Raw genomic sequence first — 23,570 nt, forward strand, 5'->3', positions numbered from 1 at the left:
TATAAATGGGATGGTTTTCATAATTTCTCTGACACTTTATAGAAATTCATCAGACATTTTTATATTGATTTTGTACCCTGCAACTTTACTAAATATTCTAACAGTTTTTTGGTGGAGCCTTTAGGATTTTCTGTATATGTCATATGCAAAAAGACAACTTGGATGTCTTTTTTCTTACCTAATTTCTCTGGCTAGGACTTCCAATACCATGCTGAATAAAAGTGGGAAGAGTGGTTACCCTTATCTTGTTCCTGATCTTAAGGGAAAACCTTACAGTTTTTCACTGTTGAATATGATGTTAGCTGTAGGCTTATCATATATGGCATTTATTACATTGAGGTACATTCTATTTGTTGAGTTTTTTTAAATGGATGTTGAATTTTGTCAAAGGATTTTTCTGAATCTATTGAGATCATATGATTTTTATCCTTCACTTTAATGTGGTATATCACATTGATGAACTGAATGGTGAACAATCCTTGCATCACTGAGATAAATTCCACTTGATCATGGTGTACGATCCTTTTACTGTATTGCTGAGCTTGGTTTGCTAATAATATTTTTGGTAAGTAATTTTGCATCTATATTCATCAGGGCTATTGGCCTATAATTTCTTTTCTTGTGGTGTCCTTTTCTGGTTTTAGTATCAAAGTAATGCTGGCCTGGTAAAATGAGTTTGCTAATCCTGTCTTCTGCTTTATCTAGCCTGCTAGTGAATGCCTCTCTTGAATTTTTCAGCTCAGTTATTCTTCAGCTCTATGATTTCAGTTTGGTACTTTCTTATATTTTGTTTCTTTGTTGAAATTCTCATATCATTCATGCATTGTTCTCCTGACTTTGGTGAGTGTCCTTATGACAATTACTTTGAACTCTTTTTCTCAAGTATGTTACTTATCTGTTTCACTAATATTTTTTCCTGAGATTTTATCTTGTTCTTTTGTTCAGAATATATTCCTGTTTATTTTGCTTGACACTCTGTGCTGGATATGCATTAGCTGCATAAACAGCCACCTCTCCCAGTCCTGACTGTCCTTGTATAGGAGATTAACCTTATCATACAACCCATACCCTAATTCTTGGTTGTTTTTCAAAACTTTGTGAATGCCCAAGCAGCAACATGGAGGGACCTAGAGATTATCATACTAAGTGAAGTTTTAAGTCAGAGAAAGATAAGTATCATATGATATTGCTTATATGTGGAATCTAAAAAAATGATACAAATGAACATATTTACAAAACATAAATGGACTCACAGACATAGAAAACATATTTATGGTTACCAAAGGGGAAAAGGGGGTGGGATAAATTGTGCTATTGTATAGCACAAGGAACTGTATTCAATATCTTATAATAACCTATTATGGAAAAGAATCTGAAAAAGAACATATATGTATAAACTGAATTACTTTGCTGTATACCTGAAACATTGTAAATCAAGTATACTTCAATAAAGAAGATAATTTTTTTAAAAAACTTCCCAAACCTAAAGAAGGAAACAGATATTCAGGTACAGGAATAACAGAGGGTCCCAAAAAAGATGAACCCAAACAGACCTACACCAAGACATATCATAATTAAAATAGCAAAAGTTAAAGAGGACTCTAAAGGCAGTAAGAGTCATATAAAAGGGAACCCCCATAAGGCTATCAGCTGATTTCTCTGCAGAAGCTTTGAATATATCATGTCACCCCTTTCTGGCTTGCAAAGCCCTGAAAGGGAGAAACCTACAACTTAGGGTACCCTACCCAAAGGAGAGATAAAGAACTTCTCAGACAAGCAAAAATTCAAAGAACTCAGCAATACTAAACCTACCCTAAAAGAAATGCTGAAGGGTCTTCTCTAAATGGAAAAGAAGTAAGAATATACAGGAAACGGAAAATCCCAATAGAAAAAGCAAATATATAGTAAGGATTGAAGATCACTTAACATGTTATTGACCGGAAACATAGTAATACATCTTTTGTTACCCGAGTGTTATTGACCAGAGACGTATCAATACATTTTTAGAGTGATACAATTAACATCACCATGCGAAATTGTTAGAGCTTAAAATTGATCAAGAGTTCATTATACAACTTATAATTGTCATAGTCATTCACATTTTGCTCCGTTAGGTTTTTGTTCCAACCTTGTGTATATTATAAATGCAAGTTTATACCATAAATTTTTCAAAAACGACACATCACGAAATTTTGAGTGAAGAAGAGTTTTATGCAGATGCTTTCTCTGATTGTCCGAGTGACATATATACTAGCGTCTCAGAAGATAGTTCTTCAGAATAGTTCTGATTCAGAGGATGTGAATATTAGACCAAGAAAAAGACAAAAAACCTTAGTGATTGATTCTGATACGGAAAGTGAAAATGAAACTCATGGAGCTGGAGAATGCGCCTTTGCTTCTATAGCAGAGTGGATTGAAGACAACATTTCAGGAAAATCAGAAGACTTTACATATGTGTCAAGTGTTAACTATTGAATGTAATAACCCACAAAGTGTGTGTTAGTGAAATAACAGAATTAATTTTTGGTAATGACTTTTTCAAATTGGTTGCTTCTCAAACAAACTTGTATTACCAACTGAATGAAAAATCATATAAAAAGTATGATAAGGCTTTAAAATGGACTGATGTAACCAATAATGATATGAAGAAGTTTCTTGGATTAATTATTTTGATGGGACAAATAAAGTCACACTGGAGAGAATACTGGTCAACTGATCCCTTATTTAAAACACCTGTCTTTCCAAAGATTATGACAAGAAGGTTCAAACAAATAATGACATTTCATCACTTTAACAATAACTTGGAAACTCCACTTCCTGCAGACAGAATTTCAAAGTTAAACCTCTTTTGGATTATTTTCTACCAAAATTTCAGCTGATCTATGTACCCAAACAAGAGCTATCACTTGGTGAGGCAACGATAAGGTGGAGAAGATGACTCAGATTCAAAACCTATAATTCTGGAAAACTTACAAAATATGGAATTTTGGTCAGGATGGTTAGTGAAAAGTGAAACTGGATGTATATGTAACCTTGAGATTTACACAAGTGAAGGAAAGAAACTGCAATAAACAATATTATCAGTGCTACAACCTTATCTTAGTTCATGTCACCATATTTACCAAGACAATTATTACAACAGTGTGTCCACATCTGAAATACTGTTGAAAAATAAAACCAGAGTTTGTGGGACTATAAGAGAGAATCGTGGTCTACCAAACCAATTAAAGGAGAAATCTAAAAATCTACAGAGGGGAGAAATGACATTTTTATGTAAGAGAGAAATGATTCTTCTTATATGGAAAGACAAGAGGCCACTCCGCATGGTGACAACTATTCATGATGCCTCCATAGCATCTACAGGAAAGGAAGACAAGAGGACTAAACATCAGATGACTAAGTCCACTTGTATATTAGAGTATAATAAATGTATGAAAGGAGTTGATCGATCTGATCAATATCTGGCGAACTTCAATATCCTCTGGAAAACCTGAAAATGGTATAAGAAATTGGGTTTCTATTTGAGTAATTGCAGTTTATTCAATGTGTTTAAAATGTATTGTAGCCTAAATGCACAGAATAAAATGACTTACAAGCAATTTTTGTTAGCAGTAACTAGAGAATGGGTAACTGACCATTCTGGTGAATGTAGTGGTAGTTCCACCCCGGTCCTTCTTGTGGCATTTCTAAAAGAGCCTCCCACAAAGATCCACCTTGTCGACTATCAGGTAAAATAAAAGAACATATTCTAGAGGAAATAATACCCACAGGAATAAAACGAAATGCTGCTAGAAAGTGGAGACTCTGCTCTTCCGGGGAAAACACAGTGAAACATGGTATATTTGTAATAGATGTTCTGTTCCCCTACACAGAGGTGCCTGCTATACTGCCTAACACACACTAACAAAATATTAGAATGCTTTAGTAAGACATGTACAAAGTTTCAAATAAATATGTTAAATAAAAAAAGTTGTTGATATTTACTCAAATGCAGGTGTTTCAGTATTCACTTATGTAACAAATCACTAGCCATAGGTATTAGTTTCTGCAAAAATCCCCCAGTCAATAATGTGTTAAATATGCCAGTACATACATTAAAAGACAAAAAATATTGTAAAAGCAACTATAACTACAGTAAACACTGAAAGGATAAACATGAAGATATAAAACATGACATCAGAAAAATTGAGGGAGGAGAGTAAAAATGTAGATCTTTTAGAATGTGTTTGAATTTGACTATCAGTTTAAAGCAAGTAGATATAATTATGGGTCAACACATATGAACCCATGGTAACCAAAAATCAAAAACCTACAGTAGACACACAAAAAACAAAAAGAAACCCAAGCATACTACAAAAAAAAAAAAATCAAATGACAGTGAGAGAAACAAAAAGAAATGAACAGAGAAGAACTACAGAAACACCTGGAATACAAGTAATAAAATAGCAATAAGGACATACCTATCAATAATTACTTTAAATGTCATTGGTCTAAATTCTCTATTCAAAAAACATAGGTGGCTGACTGGATAAAAAAAATAAGACCCTTCAATATGCTGCCTACAAGAGACTCACTTCTGGGTGAAAGACACACAGACTGAAAGTGAGGGGATGGAAAAAGATTTCATGCAAATAGAAACAACAAGAAAGCAGAGATAGCAATTCTCATATCAGACAAAATAGACTTAAAATAAAGGCTATAAAAAAGACAAAGAAGGACAAAATATAATAAAGGAATCAATACAAGAAGAACATATTACACTCTTTAATATATACACACCCAATACAGGAGGACCTAAGTATATAAAGCAAATACTAACAGACATAAAAGGAGAAATTAATAATACAACAATAGTAGGAGACCTTAAATATCCCACTGACATCAATGGACAGATCATCCAGACAGAAAATCAGTAAGGTAACAGTGGTCTTAAGTGACACAATGGACTAGTTGGACTTAATTGGTATCTATAAGACATTACATCCAAAAAAAGAATACACATTCTTCAAGTGCACATGGAATGTTCTCCAGGATATATCACATCCTAGAGTCACAAAATAACCCACAACAAATTTTAAGAAGATAGAAATTATACTAAGCATTTTTATGACCACAGTGGTATGAAACTAGAAATCAACTACAGAAAAAAAAATGGAAAAGTACAAACACAGACTACACACAGCATGCTACTAAAAAACCAATGGGTCAATGAAGAAATCAGAAAATCAGAAAATACATCAAGACATAAAAATGGAAACAAGTTTCCAAAACCTATGAAATGCAGCAAAAGCAATTCTAAGAGAGAAGTTCATCACAATTCAGGGCAATATAACCTACCACCTAAAAGAATTAGAAAATAACAAGCAAAGCCCAAAGTCAGCAGAAGGAAATAATAAAGATCAACAAGGAAATAAAGAAAATATAAGTGAAAAAAATCAATAAAAGAGATCAATGAAACCAAGAGCTGGTTTTGGGAAAGATAAAATTGATAAACCTTTAGCCAGGCTCACAAAGAAAAGAGAACCCAAATAAACAAAATATGAAATGAAAGAAACAATAACTGATATCCCAGAGATACAAAAAAATCATAAGAGAATACTATGAACAGTTGTATGTCAACAAATTGGCAACTTAGCAAGCTGTATGTTTCTAGAAATTTGTACATTCTTCTAAGACTGAATCAAGAAAACACAATTTAAACAAACTGATCACTACAAGTAAGACTGAGTTTGTAATAAAAAAAAACTCCCTGCAAACAAAAGTCCAGGACCGGACAGCTTCTACCAAACATGTAAAGAAGAACTAATACCTATCCTTCTCAAACTATTCCCAAAAATTGAAGAGGAGGGAACACTCCCAAATTCATTTTACAAGGCCACTATCACCTTGATATCAAAACCACACAAAGACACTACAAAGATATTGGCTTGTAATTCTTTTTTTTTTTTCTGATGACTATGGATGCAAAAGTCCTCAACACAATATTAGCAAACTGAATCCAACAATACATAGAAAGGATCATACACCATGACCAAGTTGGATTCAGCCCAGAGTCACAAGGATGGTTCAACATACACAAATCACACAATGTGATACACCACATTAACAAAAGATAAAAATCACATGATCATCTCAATAGATGAAGAAAAAGTATTTGACAAAATGCAACATCCATTCATGATAAAAACTCTCATCAAAATGGGTATAGAGGGAACATATCTCAACATAATAAAGGCCATTTACGACAAACCCACAGCCAACATCATACTCAAGCTGAAAGCCTTCCCTCTAAATTCAGGAATAAGACAAGGATGTCTACTCTCACCACTTCTAGCATTTGGAAGTCCTAGCCACAGCAATCAGACAAGAAAAAGGAAATGTATTCAAATTGGAAGGGAAGAGGTAAAACTGTCACTATTTGCAGATGACATGATACTCTGTATAGAGAACCCTAAAGTCTCCACCCAAAATCTATTAGAATAAATCAGTTCAGCAAGGTTGCAGGATATAAGATTAATACAGAAATATGTTGTGTTTCTATACACTGCAGTAAGTCCCCTACATACGAACGAGTTCAGTTTCGAGAGCGTGTTTGTAAGTCCAATTTGTTGCGAGTCCAACAAAGTTAGCCTAGGTACACAATCGGCTACGTAGTACTGTACTGTAATAGGTTTATAATACTTTTCATACAAATAATACATAAAAAAAACACAAAAAATAAACATTTTTCATCTTACAGTACAGTGCCTTGAAAAGTGCAGTAGTACCAGCTACATCACCTCCACTCTTATGCTTGCTTTGGGATATCCTGGGCTTGAAATAAAGATATTGTACTGTACTCTATATAGTACTACTCCAGTAAAGTACACAAAAGCACAACCACTTGTAGAGAGTGCACACACGTGACAATGTATGCCAGACACGTGAACTAACTTACATGATTGGACATGCAAATGCACTTTTGCATATTTGAAAGTTCACAACTTTAAGGTTCGTATGTAGGTGACTTACTGTAATAATGTAATATTAGAAAGAGAGAGTAAAAAACAATCCCATTTAAAATTGCATCAAAAGAAAAAGACCTATACTCTGAGAAGTATAAATCAGTGATGAAAGAAACTGAGAATGTTTCAAAGAAATGGAAAGATATCCCATACTCTCAGAGTGGAAAAATTAATATTGTTAAAATGGCCATTCTACCCAAAACAATCTACAGATTTAATGTGACCCCTCTCAAAATGCCCATGACATTTTTCACAGAAATAATAATCCTAAAATTTATATGGAACCACAAAAGACCCAAAATTGCCAAAGAAATCCTGAGAAAAAAAGAACAAAGCTGGAGGTATAACCCTCCCAGACTTCGGACTATATTACAAAGATACAGTAATCAAAACAGCATGGTATTGGCACCAGAACAGACACATGGATCAATGGAACAGAATAGAGAGCCCAAAATAAACCCACGCACCTATGGTCAAGTAATCTATGACAAAGGAGGCAAGACTATACAATGGAGAAAGACAGTCTCTTAAATAAGTGATGCTGGGAAAACTGGAGAGCCAGCCACGTGTAAAACAATGAGATTAGAACATTCCCTCACACCATATACAAATATAAACTCAAAATGGTTTAAAGACCTAATGTAAGGCCTGAAACCATAAAACTCTGAGGGGAAAACAGATGGAACACTCTGACTTAAATCATAGAAATATTTTCTTGAATTGGTCTCCTAAGGCAAAAGAAATAAAAGCAAGATTAAACCAATGGGACCTAATTAAACTTAAAAGCTTTTGCACAAAGGAAATCAGACAAAGTGAAAAGACAATCTATGCAGTGGGAGAAAATATTTTCAAATGATATGACCAACAAAGGGTTAACATCCAAAATATACAAACAACTCATACAACTCAACAACATAAAAACAAACAACCCAATAAAAAAAATAGGCAGAAGATCTGAATAGACATTTCTCCAAAGAAGGCACACAGATGGCTAACGGGCTCATGACAAGATGCTCAACATCACTAATTATTAGAAAAATGTAAATCAAAACTACAAGGAGGTATACCACCTCATACCGGCCAGAATGGCTATCATCGAAAGGTCTACAAATAACAAATGTTGGCGAGAATATGGAGAAAGGGAACTATCCTGCACTATTGGTGGGAATGTAAGTTGGTGCAGCCACTATGGAAAACAGCATGGAGGTTCCTTAGAAAATTAAAAATAGAACTACCATAGCAATTCCATTCCTGGGTATATATCCAGAAAAAATGAAAACACTAATTCAAAAAGATACATGCACCCCAATGTTTGTGGCAATGCTAGTTATTGGGTTGGCCAAAAAGTTCGTTTGGATTTTTCGTAAGATATTCGGGTTTTACCATAAGATGTTACAGAAAACCCCGAACGAACTTTTTGGCCAACCCAATACAGTAGCCAAGACAGAAGCAACTCAAGTGCCCATCAACACATGACTGGATTAAGAAGATGCTGCATATATGCAATGGAATATCACTGAGCCATAAAAAAAGGAAATACTGCCATTTGCAGCAGTGTGGATGAACACAGTATTATACTTAGTGAAATAAGTCAGACAGAAAGACAAAAACTGTATAATATATGTGAAATCTAAAAAAATACATTTGAATGTATATGCAAAACATAGAAAACAAACTTATGGTTACCAAAAGGGAGAGGGAAGTGGGGAGGGAAAAATTAGGAGTATGGGATTAACAGATACAAACTACTATATATAAAATAGACAAGCGATAAGGATATACTGTATAGCACAGGGAATTATACCCATTATCTTGTAATAACCTATAATGAAGTGGAGTGTGCAATACTAAATCAGTATGCTGTACACCTGAATTACAATATTGTAAATGAACTATACTTCAATTAAAAATAAAATTTTTACAAAAGGACAGTAATGGATTACAATCCATTGAATAAAATTGTAGAAGTACATACTGATATTAACATATGAGAGAGAAGGAAATGCTTTCCCTTACAGTTGAGTATCAACTAATAAATGTAGAAGAAATGAGGAAAATAACAAACCATTTGGCAACCATTACAATGCTGATTGGTTCAAGTGGGAATTATCAATGGATGTTAAGGCTGGTAGGTAGAAATTTGAAACTAGGCCAATATCCCATGTCTTATTAGAAATCTTCCCACAAAATACTTCTCAATTATGAAGGACATCAGAAGGGGGAAATGGCAGGCTTCTCCACCTGTAATTCAGACCCCAACATGAGCAGGTTATCAAGGTTAACATAACAGTAGTGGGATGGGTCAATGTCATGTACCTCCTGATGTGATACACTGAGAAGAACACAGCATCACTTCTGGACAGTAGTTTTCTATCAGTGTTGATATCCTAATTTGGATGGTTGCATTGTTGCTTTATAAGTAAGAGAGGGTCTTTGTGTTCCAGAAATATACACTAGATTTAGAGGTGATGGGGCATCATGTTAGCAACTAGCTTTCAAGTGGCTCAGAAAACAAATAAGGGCAATAGATATTCATAAAGAGATGCTTGCAGAGCAAATACATTAATAATTGGGGAATCTTGATGATGGGGATATGCTGTACTTTACTGTCATTGCAATTTTTCTGTACATTTGAAATTTAAAAATTTACTAAAATACCTTTTTTAAAAATCATGTTTATAATATAAAATGGTTTGATTGGCATTTTGGCAAGGAGTTGGGAAAAAAACTGCATAGATTTCTAGGTGGGAAAGTATATAAAAGTGCTGTTTCTTATGGAGCACTGTTTGTCACTATCAAATTTTAAAATGCATATACACTTTGACCCAATAATTCTACTTTTAGGAATTAACGCTACAGATATATACACCTATGAATATGGGATATACTTCAAGTTACATGAAATGCAAATAATCAAGCACAAAATTGTGTGAATATATGACCATTTATGTGAAAAAGGAACCATGCATACATGTTTACCTATAATTACTGATAATATCAGAGAATAGAAAAAAAGCTGGATGGCTAGGTGAAGTGGTAGGCAAGATACTTTGCCCATCATTCTAAAAGTTAAAAAAAAAAAGCATAGATATAGGAGAGGTGGAGAATTGAGGCTAATTTTGGAATTGGTCTTAGGTTCTACCTCTTCATGGGAGGAATCACAATTTCCCCATTCCTTGGATCTGGACCTTGGCCAATTGAATGTGGTAGAACTGACAGTGTGCCAACTCCAAGCCTAGGTATTAGACCCATGCAGTTGCCATGAGAACTTGCCCAAGGAATTTGGTTGGAAGATGAAATACATAGAACAGAGCCAGTAACACCAGCTGAGACCATTCTAGACTAGCCAACAACAAGCCAATCACCAGAGTAAGCCCAGCCAGGACCAAATGAATTGCCCAGCTAAACCCAGCAGAACAACCCAGCGGACCCATAGTCTTGTGAGTATAATAAATGGTTGTTTTAAGCCACTAAGTCTGGTGTAGTTTTTAATGCAGCATTAGTGTGGCAACAGATTATACCCAGCATGAACCCCTTCTTATTGGGTCCTGTGTGAATCTTGGTATCTAACAGAGCTTACCTCCCGCTACAAACCTAGATGTCCAAAGGTATATTCAACTTTTCCTTGTCATCTTGGTAACCGGGCATGGGCACATGACCTGGGCTCTGTTAATCAAATGCTTGCGTATGAAATTTTGAATCCACTTTGCTGCATCTACTAATTAAAGTGTCAAAATTCTCCAGTATCCTTATTTCTTGGTGTTGCTTGTTTCAGATTCATTGATGGTGAAATTGCCTGCTACGTGAGGTCCCAGCACTGATGCCTGTATCTTCAGTTGTTTCTCTGGAGAGTTTTCAGCTCTGCCTCTATTTATACATTTTCTGAGCCTGATCCTTCTGCTTCTGAAAATGAGAAGGTTTTGGGCAGTTCATGGAATTAAGTTTATTTTCTGTTTACAGGGGCCAGCGGGCCATTTTGTTTTTAAGCTGAACATCATTCATTTAGACTTTTGAAATTGATTAGTCAGGAATCTGCTGGTGTGGACATAGAATAGAGCTTCACGTTGGTGAAGTTAGAGAAAGAAGGTAGGGGAGAATTTTAGGAGTGGGGATGGTATTAATGTGCCTCTACATTATTCCCCTTTGAAACACAAGCAAAGAGATTAGCTCAGTATATCTCAATTACTATGATATAGTACAAGCGAAATAGAGATCATTCATTGTGTGCCTTTGCATTGAAAATAAATTATACCAAGACTCAAGTCCTAGCAACCTTTTACATTAGGAATGACCAGGATTCAAACTTTGAACTTTATCCCTAACCCATTACTTCCTTAGGTTTGTGGTTTATAAGTTTTGACCACTCTCACACTGTCCTGAAAAGAAATTTAGAATCCCAAGTATTAGTATACTTAAATGCCTTCTATTGTCCCTGAAAAAGTGCCTTGGATATGGATATATCAAGTAACTCAGGAAATCTTGAATCAGACAAGAAATTGGATAACTACCAATTTTCCCATCTCTTGGCTGACCATTGTCTCCCAATTAGTTTGAGACTCAACAGAACTAGGACCCTGGCTAAGTTTCAGCTGGCATTGATTCAATCTTTAAATCTCTCACATCCATCATGTCTCATTCCATAGCTTAGGCCCTCATCTCTCATCTAGATGATTACTGCAATGTGAGACAAGATTGGAGGCGGACAGACCAAGTTTTTAACAGGGGGCAGGCCTTCTGTGATTTGGTTTTTCTTACTTCCCACTGCAACTCCTGCCAATCCCAGGATAGAAAATAGACATTTGCCTGATTATACCAATTATTTTCAGAACGCCAAGCACTTACATGCTGTTCCTTATGATTAGCATGCCCTCCCCACTTGATAAATGTCCACTCATCCTTCAATTCTCAACTCAAGCATCACCCACTATGTCCATCTCCAAGTAGAGCTGACTCTTCACCTTCTCCTGCAGCCATGCTATCTATTTCACCCTATCCCTACTGTGGAGCATTGATTTCCTTGTTGTCTCTCCCATTGTTCAGAGTTCTCTTGTATCCCCAGGACATAGGCTATTGTACTAGAGTACTCAAATTATGCCTATGGGCAACCTTGGACAAATAGCCAAGAAAGAAACAAAGAAGGAAAAAGATAGAAAGAGAGGGAGGGGGAGGGAAGGGAAAGGAGAGGAGAAAAGAGAAGAAAAGAAAAAAGAATCTGAAGTCCCAGGGGCTCAATTCTCTATTCTACAAAATAATTGTAAATGTTCATCCTGCCAACAAAAATGTCCCTGATGTTTAAGAACCATACTTAGCAAAAGAGTGACAAGACGAAAATGCATGATAATTACTGCCTTGGATTTCAAAAATTATCCTCAAGAAATCTATCAATCACATTAGTAAGAGTCATTTCTTCCTTATTAACTATATAAGCTGAAAGGCTGGCAGGATTTCATGGAAATTTTATGATCACTGGTATCAGTCATGGTTTAAATCTGGCCTTGGATAAAGTTCTTGCCCGCTGGAGCTCAGTTCCTTGAATTGAAAGGATTGTATTACACTGCTAGGAATCTTTCTTTATATATATATACATATATATATATATATGTATATATATATATACACACACACACATATATATACACACACACATACACATATATATACACACACACATACACATATATACACACACACACATACATACACACATATAAACACATCTATATACATGCACACACATATATAAATATATACATATATATGTATCCTTAAATAGTTTTGTTACTTTTCCAGTGAACAGGCTTACAGGAGCTAAAAACGGGACACAACCAAGATTTTCATTACATGGAAAATGTTGTTTAGAAAAAAATCACGATGTCCATACTATCCAGTTTTATACAGCATTTAAAAAATACTGAAGTGTAACTATATACTGACTTGGAAACCTGTCCATGTCCTGTTTAGTGGGAAAAAATATTGAACATGTGCAATTATGATCTTATTGATCATTTTGGAAAAGATATCTGTATATAAAGGAGGTACATATATGTGCATAAAAGTGCTTAGGGGAACAATCACCAAAACCAAAATGTGTAATATATGAAGGGGGGGAGAAGACATTACAAGAGAAAAAGAATTTCAACAAACAATTCTATTTTGATTGATATAGCCCATTCAGGATGCAATAACAAAAAAACCACAAACTGGATAGCTTATAAACGTATTTCTCACAGTTCTGGAACCTGGGAAGTCCAAAATCAAGGCACCAGCATGGTCACATAGAAACTGCCGACCAAGAATAGTTTACCCTACAAAGTTATGCCTCAGAAATGAAGGCAAGAGAAAGCTTTTCGTAACAACCAAAAGCTGAGGGAATCCATCACCACTATACCTGCCTTAGAAGAAATGCTGAGAAAAGTTCTTCAAGTTAATATGAAAGGATGCTAACTTCTAATATGTAAGGCTCGTGAAAATACACATTGCGCTGGTAAAGCTAAGTATATAGTCAGATTTAGAATACTCTAATACTATAATATGATGACATATAACCACATGACTCTAGTATAAAGGTTAAAGGACAGACTCCGCCCCTCCTGACTGGCGGTTGGTGCCCTGTCACTGCCCGCTCTGGCCATGGCTAGGGCCCTTGGCTTGTAATTTGGCGACCAAATCTCCCGAGGCAGCACTGGCTGTGGCGACCCCACCTCTAGCGATGCGGCAGGCAGCAGGAGCTGGAGGGCCCATCGCAGGCCGAGACTTCTCCTGGCCGTGCTCCTTCCTGGCTACAGGTGTTGCCGGACGCTGTGCCAAAACAGGTGCTCCTTTAGACCAAGCAAAGGTTTTATTACCAGCTCACAATCACCATTACAAACGTTTGGGAGTGTTTGCTGCATTGCGTGCTGTTCCCCAAAGGAGGGATACCTTGGGGATTGTATAAAGGGAATGGTGCAGTGATGATCCAAATCGTTCGCTATGGTGCGATCCAGTTTATCGCGTCTGAGCCTTATAGAACATTAATTACTACAAAGCTGGGAGTTTCTGGTCTGCGCACAGATGAATGCCTGGATCGATGGCAGGTTTAACAGCAGTTATAGGTACTTACTCTCTTCACGTGGCTAGAGTACACCTAGCACTCCCGGTGAAAGGGGAACATACCTATACAGGAATTATTCATGCATTCCAAACAATTTAGGCAAAGGAAGGTGCCTTGCATTTTACAGAGGCCTGATGCCTGCTGTATTAGCAACGGCTCCCCGTGCAGGTGTTTCTTTCTTTTTTTTTTTTTTTTTTTTTAATTTTGGTGCCTTTCCCATGCTCCCACCCTTCTTCGCAGACCTTCAGACTATCCTAACGTCTGAGTTTTGAAAACTCACATAAACTTACATTATGGTGGTGCTGCTGGAGCAATAACACAGACAGTACCTGACCCATTTGATGTAACTCATCGGTGAATGCAGTTAAGGACTGTTCTTCCAGAATTTGAAAAGTGCCATACCATGGAGGTGACTATAAAGTATGTCTATACGGCAGGGAATTCAGAAGGATATCATGGTTTCTCTCTTAATTACATTCACTGTGTTCTTTCTCAAGCAGTTGCTTTTACAGTACATGAACTTAGGAAGCAGTCTTTTCTCCTCAACTAAAAAAAGTTGTTGTGATTTCTTTTCCTTAGTAAACTCTTTGAGGGAGAAATAAAATGTTAATTTGGGGGGAGAACATTACTTGAAGGGGAATATATACTCTGTTACAGGAAACCATGGGTATTTTTAGCACTTGATTTTTTTATTCATCACAAATCGAAAGTGCTTACTTATACTTTTGGATGCCAAAAGTTATATCTTAGAACATTGAAAAAAATGTAAGCTGTTGCTGGCTAAAAGTGTTATTTGGGGGCTTCCCTGGTGGCGCAGTGGTTAAGAATCCGCCTGCCAATTCAGGGGACACGGGTTCGAGCCCTGGTCTGGGAAGATCCCACATGCCACGGAGCGACTAAGCCTGTGCTCCACAACTACTGATCCCATGTGCCACAACTACTGAAGCCCACACGCCTAGAGCCCATGCTCTGCAACAAGAGAAGCCACCACAATGAGAAGCCCGTGCACCACAACAAAGAGTAGCCCCCGCTCACTGCAACTAGAGAAAGCCTGCGTGCAGCAACGAAGACTCAATGCAGCCAAAAAATAATAATAATAAATACATTAATTTTTTTTAAAAAGTGTTATTTGGAAGTAGAACTAACTTAAAATGGGATTCAAGAGGTTGCCATTAAGTTTACTTAAAAAACTAAAAGTAGAGCTACCATATGACCCAGCAATCCCACACCTGGGTATATATACAGAAAAGACAAAGTAAAAGATACACACACCTCAATGTTCAGCCCTGTTTACAATAACCAAGATATGGAAACAACCCAAGTGCCCATCAACAAATGATTGGCTTAAGAAGATGTGGTGTGCGTATATATATATATACATATATATATATATATATATATATATATATATATATATATATATACCTATATATGTATGTATATATATACACACATACAATGGAGTTATTACTCAGCCATAAAAAGGAATGAAATATTGCCATCTGCAGCAACATGGGTGGACCTAGAGAATATTGTTTAGTGAAGTAAGTCAAAGACAAATATTATGTAATATCACTTATATGTGGAATCCAAAAATGATACAAATGAGTCTATATACAAAAGAGAAACAGACTCAGACAGAAAACAAAGGGGAAAGGGAAAGGAAAAGGGGAAGGGATAAATTAGGAATTTGGGATTAACAGATACACACTAGTACATGTAAAATAGATAAGCAATAAAGATTTACTATATAGCATAGGGAACTGTATTCAATATCTTATAATAACCTATAATGGAAAATAATCTGAAATATATATATTCAGTTATATATATATATCTAAATCACTTTGCTATACACCCAAAACTAGCTCAATACTGTAAATCAACTATAATTTTAAAAAGAGGTTGACATTAGCTTTATCATGCTATTCCAGTTTTAAATTGTAATCATGATTTTCAAAGACTCTGGCATCAGTTCTTATTATAAACGGGCTTGGTTATATTGCAGCAGAATCATGAGAACTGAAAATTTAAGTTATATGAAGCATGCTTAGAAGCCAACACTGAAGTATTCTTATTAATATTGCTCTTCTTGTAATTCTGCTCTACGGAATAAAAGGACACTTTCTCTTCATTTCTTAATAAAAATTGTATTTAAAAAGTAGCTGTGTAGAGACTCAACAATAAGAATTTTCAGGAATTGCACAAATGTTATTTCCAGTTACTGTGAGTGATTCAAATGTGTTTTTAAAAGTCAATGTGTTGGGACTTCCCTGGTGGCACAGTGGTTAAGAATCCGCCTGCAAATGTAGAGGACACTGGTTCAAGCCCTGGTCCAGGAAGATCCCCCATGCTGCGGAGCAACTAAGCCCATGCGCCACAACTACTGAGCCTGTGCTCTAGAGCCTGCGAACCACAACTACTGAGCCCACATGCCATAACTACTGAAGCTTGCATGCTTAGAGCCCGTGTTCTGCAACAAGAGAAACCACCGCAAGGAGAAGGCCATTCACCACAACAAAGAGTAGCTGCTGCTCACCACAGCTAGAGAAAGCCTGTGCACAACAAAGAAGACCCAACACAGACATAAATAAATTAATTAATTAAATAACATTTTTAAAAAGTTAGTGTATTTCCCAAAGGCAGTAATAAATACTGAGTATCTTTGCTCTTAAAACAGATTAGCATTATAGATTTGTTTCTGTTAAATTTTTTAGTATACACCAAATCATCTAAGTGGACTGTGAAATATCCACTAATATAGATGTGAACATCAAAGAACGATTCTAAGGTATTATGTCATGATACATCAACTAGTTCACCCCTGTAAAATAATTTTAGTGCAATGTAAACTTAAGTAGAAAGGTAAAATATGATTTGAATTGCTATCCTTTATATTAAAATGGTTTAAAAATGTAAGAATTCCATTTATTGTGTTTAGAGTACTTTTTATGTTTTATCATAAGCATGACTAAAACACAAGGGGAACAGTTATGGTTCTGTCCTGAGAAATAGCAATTTGTAGAATAGTTTTCTAATGTCTTAAAAAATCATAAGTTGAAAGTCTTATTTCTGCTTCAATTTTTATTTTTTGCATAAAATATTTTTTGTTATACCTTGGTAAAAATTAGATGAACTGGTTTCACTTTCAAAGTTTTTATTTTAAAATAAATATGTACCTTTGTATGACTTATAAGTGTACACACAGGTAAAAATACATGTGTTCCTAGAACTATTTTGTATATTTTAATTTCTGGGCTACAAATGTATCTAAATACTGTCATCAAATCTCAAGAAAATTTAAATGTATAAAATAAGTATCTCAGGTTACCAATAAAAGGACTGCAGATTTTTAAAATAAAATTTTACATTCTATGTCTGTTATAGAATACATAGGATATTAAAAATAAATTTTATTCGAAAAGGTTAAAGAGGAGATTGGTTCAAGATGGCAGAGTAGAAGGACATGTGCTCACTCCCTCTTGCGAGAGCATGGGAATCGCAACTAACTGCTGAACAATCATTGAGAGGAAGACACTGGAACTCACCAAAAAAGATACCCCACATGCAAAGTAAAGGAGCAGCCACAATGAGATGGTAGAAGGGGCGCAATCACAATAAAATCAAATCCCATAACTGCTGGGTGGGTGACTCACAAACTGCAGAACAATTATACCACAAAAGTCCACTCACTGGAGTGAAGCTTCTGAGCCCCACATCAGGCTTCCCAACCTGGGGGTCTGGCAAGTGTAGGAGGAATTCCCAGAGAATCAGACTTTGAAGGCTAGTGGGATTTGATTGCAGGACTTTGACAGGACTGGAGGAAACAGAGACTCCACTCTTAGGGCACACACAAAGTAGTGTGTGCATCAGGACCCACGGGGAAGAAGCAGTGACCCCATAGAGACTGAACCAGACCTACCTGCTAGTGTTGGAGGGTGTCCTGCACAGGTGGGCATGGCAGTGGCTCACCGTGGGGACAAGGACACTTGCAGCAGAAGTTCTGGGAAGTACTCCTTGGCATGAGCCCTCCTGGCGTCTGCCATTAGCCTCACCAAAGAGCCTGTAGACTCAAATGCTGTGTTGCCTCAGGCCGAACAACCAACAGGGAGGGAACTCAGACCCACCCATCAGCAGACAAGCAGATTAAAGTTTTACTGAGCTCTGCCCACCAGAGCAACACCCAGCACTAACTACCACCAGTCCCTCCCATCAGGAAGCTTGCACAAGCCTCTTAGATAGCCTCATCCAACAGAGGGAAGACAGCAGAAGCAAGAAGAACTACAATCCTGCAGCCTGTGGAAAGAAAACCACATTCACAGAAAGATAGATAAAATAAAAATGCAAAGAGCTGTGTACCAGATGAAGGAATAAGTTAAACCTCAGAAAAACAATTAAATGAAGTGGAGATAGGCAACCTTCCAGAAAAATAATTCAGAATAATGATAGTGAAGAAGATCCAGGACCTTGGAAAAAGAATGGAGGCAAAGATCGAGAAGATTCAAGAAATGTTTAACAAAGACCTAGAAGAATTAAAGAACAAACAGATGAACAATACAGTAACTGAAATGAAAAATACACCAGAATGAATCAATAGCAGAATAACTGAGGCAGAACGGATAAGTGACCTGGAAGACAGAAGGGTGGAATTCCTGCCGTGGAACAGAATAAAGAAAAAAGAATGAAAAGAAATGAAGACAGCATAAGACACCTCTGGGACAACATTAAATGCACCAACATTCACATTATAGGTGTCCCAGAAGGAGAAGAGAGACAGAAAGGACCCGAGAAAATATTTGAAGAGATTAGAGTCGAAAACTTCCCTAACATGGGAAACAAAATAGCCACCCAAGTCCAGGAAGCACAGAGAATCCCAGGCAGGATAAACCCAAGGAGAAACACACCAAGATACATAGTAATCAAATTGACAAAAATTAAAGACAAAGAGGAGAGAGACATTCAAGGTGGTAGAAGAGTAAGATGTAGAGATCACCTTCCTCCCCACACATACATCAGAAATACATCTACATGTGCAACAGCTCCTACAGAACACCTACTGAACGCTGGCAGAAGACCTCAGACTTGCCAAAAGGCAAAAATCTCCCCACGTACCTGGGTAGGGAAAAAGAAAAAACAGAGACAAAAGAATAGGGACGGGACCTGCATCAGTGGGAGGGAGCTGTGAAGGAGAAAAGGTTTCCACACACTAGAAAGCCCCTTCACTGGCAGAGATGGGGGGTGGGGTGGGGGAAGCTTCAGAGCCACGGAGGAGAGCACAGCAACAGGGGTGCAGAGGGCAAAGCGGAGAGATTCCCGCACAGAGGATCAGTGCCAACCAGCAATCACCAGCCCGAGAAGCTTGTCTGTTCACCCGCTGGGGCGGGTGTAGGCTGGGAGCTGAGGCTCGGGCTTTGGAGGTCCGATCCCAGGGAGAGGACTGGGGTTGGCTGCGTGAACAGAGACTGAAAGGGGCTAGTGCACCACAGCTAGCAGGGAGGGAGTCCAGGAAAAAGTCTGGAACTGCCTAAGAGGCAAGAGACCATTGTTTCGGGGTGTGCAAGGAGAGGGGATTCAGAGCACCACCTAAACGAGCTCCAGAGATGGCGCGAGCCACAGCTATCAGTGCGGACACCAGAGACGGGCATGAAATGCAAAGGCTGCTGTTGCAGCCACCAAGAAGCCTGTGTGCCAGCACAGGTCACTATCCACACCTCCCCTCCTGGGAGCCTGTGCATCCCGCCACTGCCGGGGTCCCATGATCCAGGGACAACTTCCCCGGGAGAACACACGGCACACCTCAGGCTGTTGGAATGTCACACTGGCCTCTGCCGCCGCAGGCTCACCCAGCATTCCGTACCCCTCCCTCCCCACAGCATGAGTGAGCCAGGGCCCCCTAATCATCTGCTATTTTAACCCCGTCCTCTCTGAGTGAAGAACAGATGCCCTCAGGTGACCTACACAGAGGCGGGGCCAAATCCAAAGCTGAACCCCAGGAGCTGTGCGAAGAGAGAAGAGAAAGGGAAATCTCTCCCAGCAACCTCAGGAGCAGCGGATTAAATCTCCACAATCAATTTGATGAACACTGCATCTGTGGAATACGTGAATAGAAAAGGAATCATCCCAAAATTGAGGCAGTGGACTTTGGGAGCCACGATATATATATTTTTTTCCTTCTTCTCTTTTTGTGAGTATGTATGTGTATGCTTCTTTGTGTGGTTTTGTCTGTATAGCTTTGCTTTTACCATATGTCCTAGGGATCTGTCTCTCCTTTGTTTGTTTGTTTGTTTATTTTTATTTATATTTTTTAGTAGTTTTTAGTGCTTGTTATCATGGGTGGAGGATTTGCTTTATAGTTTGGTTGCTCTTTTTTATTTTCTTTTCTTTATTTTTATTATTATTATTTTTTCCTTTCAATCTTTCTTTTTTTCTCCCATTTCTTCTGAGCCATGTGGCTGACAGTGTCTTGGTGCTCCAGCCGGGGTCAGGCCTTTGTCTCTGATGTGGGAGACCTGAGTTCAGGACATTGATATTATGTGGAGCTGGGAGGTCTCTGGTAGACCAAATGGCAAATGCTCTCCCAGAGATCTCCAGCTCAATGCTAAGACCCAGCTCCACTCACCATCCAGCAAGCTACAGTGTTGGACACCCTATCCCAAACAACTAGCAAGATAGGAACACAACCCCACCCATTAGAAGAGACACTTCCTAAAATCATAATAAGGTCACAGACACCCCAAAACACACCACCAGATACGGCCCTGCCCACCAGAAAGACAAGATCCAGCCTCATCCACCAGAACACAGGCACTACTCCCCTCCACAGGAAGCCTACACAATCCACTGAACAAACCTTAGCCACTGGGGGCAGACACCTAAAACAACGGGAACTACGAACTTGCAGCCTGCGAAAAGGAGACCCCAAACACAGTAAGTTAAGCAAAATGAGAAGACAGAAAAACACACAGCAGTTGAAGGAGCAAGGTAAAAACCCACCAAACCAAACAAATGAAGAGGAAATAGGCAGTCTACCTGAGAAAGAACTCAGAGTAGTGATAATAAAGATGATCTAAAATCTTGGAAGTAGAATGGAGAAAATACAAGAAACGTTTAATAAGGACCTAGAAGAACTAAAGAGCGAACAAACAATGATGAACAACACAATAAATGAAATTAAAAATTCTCTAGAAGGAATCAATAACAGAATAACTGAGGCAGAAGAATGGATAAGCAACCTGGAAGATAAAATAGTGGAAATAACTATCACAGAGCAGAATAAAGAAAAAAGAATGAAAAGAATTGAGGACAGTCTCAGAGACCTCTGGGACAACATTAAATGCACCAACATTCGAATTATAGGGGTCCCAGAAGAAGAAGAGAAAAAGAAAGGGACTGAGAAAATATTTGAAGAGATTATAGTTGAAAACTTCCCTAATATTGGAAAGGAAATAGTCAAGTCCTGGAAGTGCAGAGAGTCCCATACACGATAATACGAAGGAGAAACAGGCCAAGACACATATTAATTAAACTATCAAAAACTAAATACAAAGAAAAAATATTAAAAGCAGCAAGGGAAAAACAACAGATAACATAAAAGGGAATTCCCATAAGGTTAACAGCTGATCTTTCAGCAGAAACTCTGCAAGCCAGAAGGGAGTGGCAAGACATTTAAAGTGATGAAAGGGAAAAACCTACAACCAAGATTACTCTACCCAGCAAGGACCTCATTCAGATTTGACAGAGAAATGACAAGCTTTACAGACAAGCAAAAGCTAAGAGAATTCAGCACCACCAACCCAGCTTTACAACAAATGCTAAAGGAACTTCTCTAGGCAGGACACCCAAGAGAAGGAAAAGACCTACAATAACAAACCCAAAACAATTAAGAAAATGGTAATAGGAACATACATATCGATAATTCCCTTAAATGTAACTGGATTAAATACTCCAGCTGAAAGACACAGACTGGCTGAATGGATACAAAAACAAGACCCATATATATGCTGTCTACAAGAGACCCACTTCAGACCTAGGGACACATACAGATTGAAAGTGAGAGGATGGAAAAAGATATTCCATGCAAATGGAAATCAAAAGAAAGCTGGAGTAGCAATGCTCATATCAGAAAAAAATAGACTCTAAAATAAACACTATTACAAGAGACAAAGAAGGACACTACATAATGATCAAGGGATCAATCCAAGAAAAAGATATAACAACTGTAAATATTTATGCACACAACATAGGAGCACCTCAATCCATAAGGCAAATGCTAACAGCCATAAAAAGGGAAATCGACAGTAACACAATCATAGTAGGGGACTTTAACACCCCACTTTCACCAATCGACAAATCATGCAAAATGAAAATAAATAAGGAAACACAATCTTTAAATGATACATTAAACAAGATGGACTTAATTGATATTAACAGGACATTCCATTCAAAAACAGAATACACTTTCTTCTCAAGTGCTTATGGAACATTCTCCAGGATAAATCACATCTTCGGTCACAGATCAGGCCTTGGTAAATTTGAGAAAATTGAAATCATATCAAGTATCTTTTCTGACCACAATGCTATGAGACTAGATATCAATTACAGGAAAAAAAATCTGTAAAAAATACAAGCACATGGAGGCTAAACAATACACTACTTAATAACCAAGAGCTCACTGAAGAAATCAAAGAGGAAATCAAAAAATACCTAGAAACAAATGACAATGAAAACACGATGACCCAAAACCTATGGGATCCAACAAAAGCAGTTTTAAGAGGGAAGTTTATAGCAATACAATACTACCTCAAGAAACAAGAAACATCTCAAATAAACAACCTTTCGGATCCAACAAAAGCAGTTTTAAGAGGGAAGTTTATAGCAATACAATACTACCTCAAGAAACAAGAAACATCTCAAATAAACAACCTAACCTCACACCTAAAGCAATTAGAGAAAGAAGAACAAAAAAACCCCAAAGTTAGTAGAAGGAACGAAGTCAGATCAGAAATAAATGAAAAAGAAATGAAGGAAATGGGAGCAAAGATCAATGAAACTAAAAGCTGGTTCTTTGAGAAGATAAACAAAATTGATAAACCATTAGCCAGACTCATCAAGAAAAAGAGGGAGAAGACTCAAATCAATAGATTTAGAGGGGCTTCCCTGGTGGCGCAGTGGTTGAGAATCTGCCTGCCAGTGCGGGGTACACGGGTTCAAGCCCTGGTCTGGGAAGATCCCACATGCCGCGGAGCAGCTGGGCCCGTGAGCCACAATTACTGAGCCTGCGCGTCTGGAGCCTGTGCTCCGCAACAAGAGAGGCCGCGATAGTGAGAGGCCCGCGCACCACGATGAAGAGTGGCCTCCACTTGCCGTGACTAGTGAAAGCCCTCGCACAGAAATGAAGACCCAACACAGCCAAAAATAAATTAAAAAAAAAAAAAAAAAGATTTAGAAATGAAAAAGAAGTAACAACCGATACTGCA

General features: G+C 37.6%; 1 long non-coding RNA gene and 1 pseudogene across 2 annotated transcripts in view; one reads left to right on the top strand and one right to left on the bottom strand.

Annotated features, from left to right (window-relative positions):
* Positions 1-15,474, top strand: part of LOC309627459 (solute carrier family 25 member 16 pseudogene) — a 252,225-nt pseudogene extending 236,751 nt beyond the window's left edge. Inside the window, exon 4 of the transcript XR_014249457.1 lies at positions 10,780-15,474. The product of XR_014249457.1 is annotated as a solute carrier family 25 member 16 pseudogene (transcript). The remainder of the gene's footprint in view (positions 1-10,779) is intronic.
* LOC309627486 overlaps positions 1-23,570 on the bottom strand; it is a 564,569-nt gene that overhangs the window by 84,944 nt on the left and 456,055 nt on the right. The window lies entirely within an intron of this gene.

This window comes from Balaenoptera borealis (genome assembly GCF_965194805.1).
Source record: "Balaenoptera borealis genome assembly, chromosome: 4".
Taxonomy (NCBI): domain Eukaryota; kingdom Metazoa; phylum Chordata; class Mammalia; order Artiodactyla; family Balaenopteridae; genus Balaenoptera; species Balaenoptera borealis.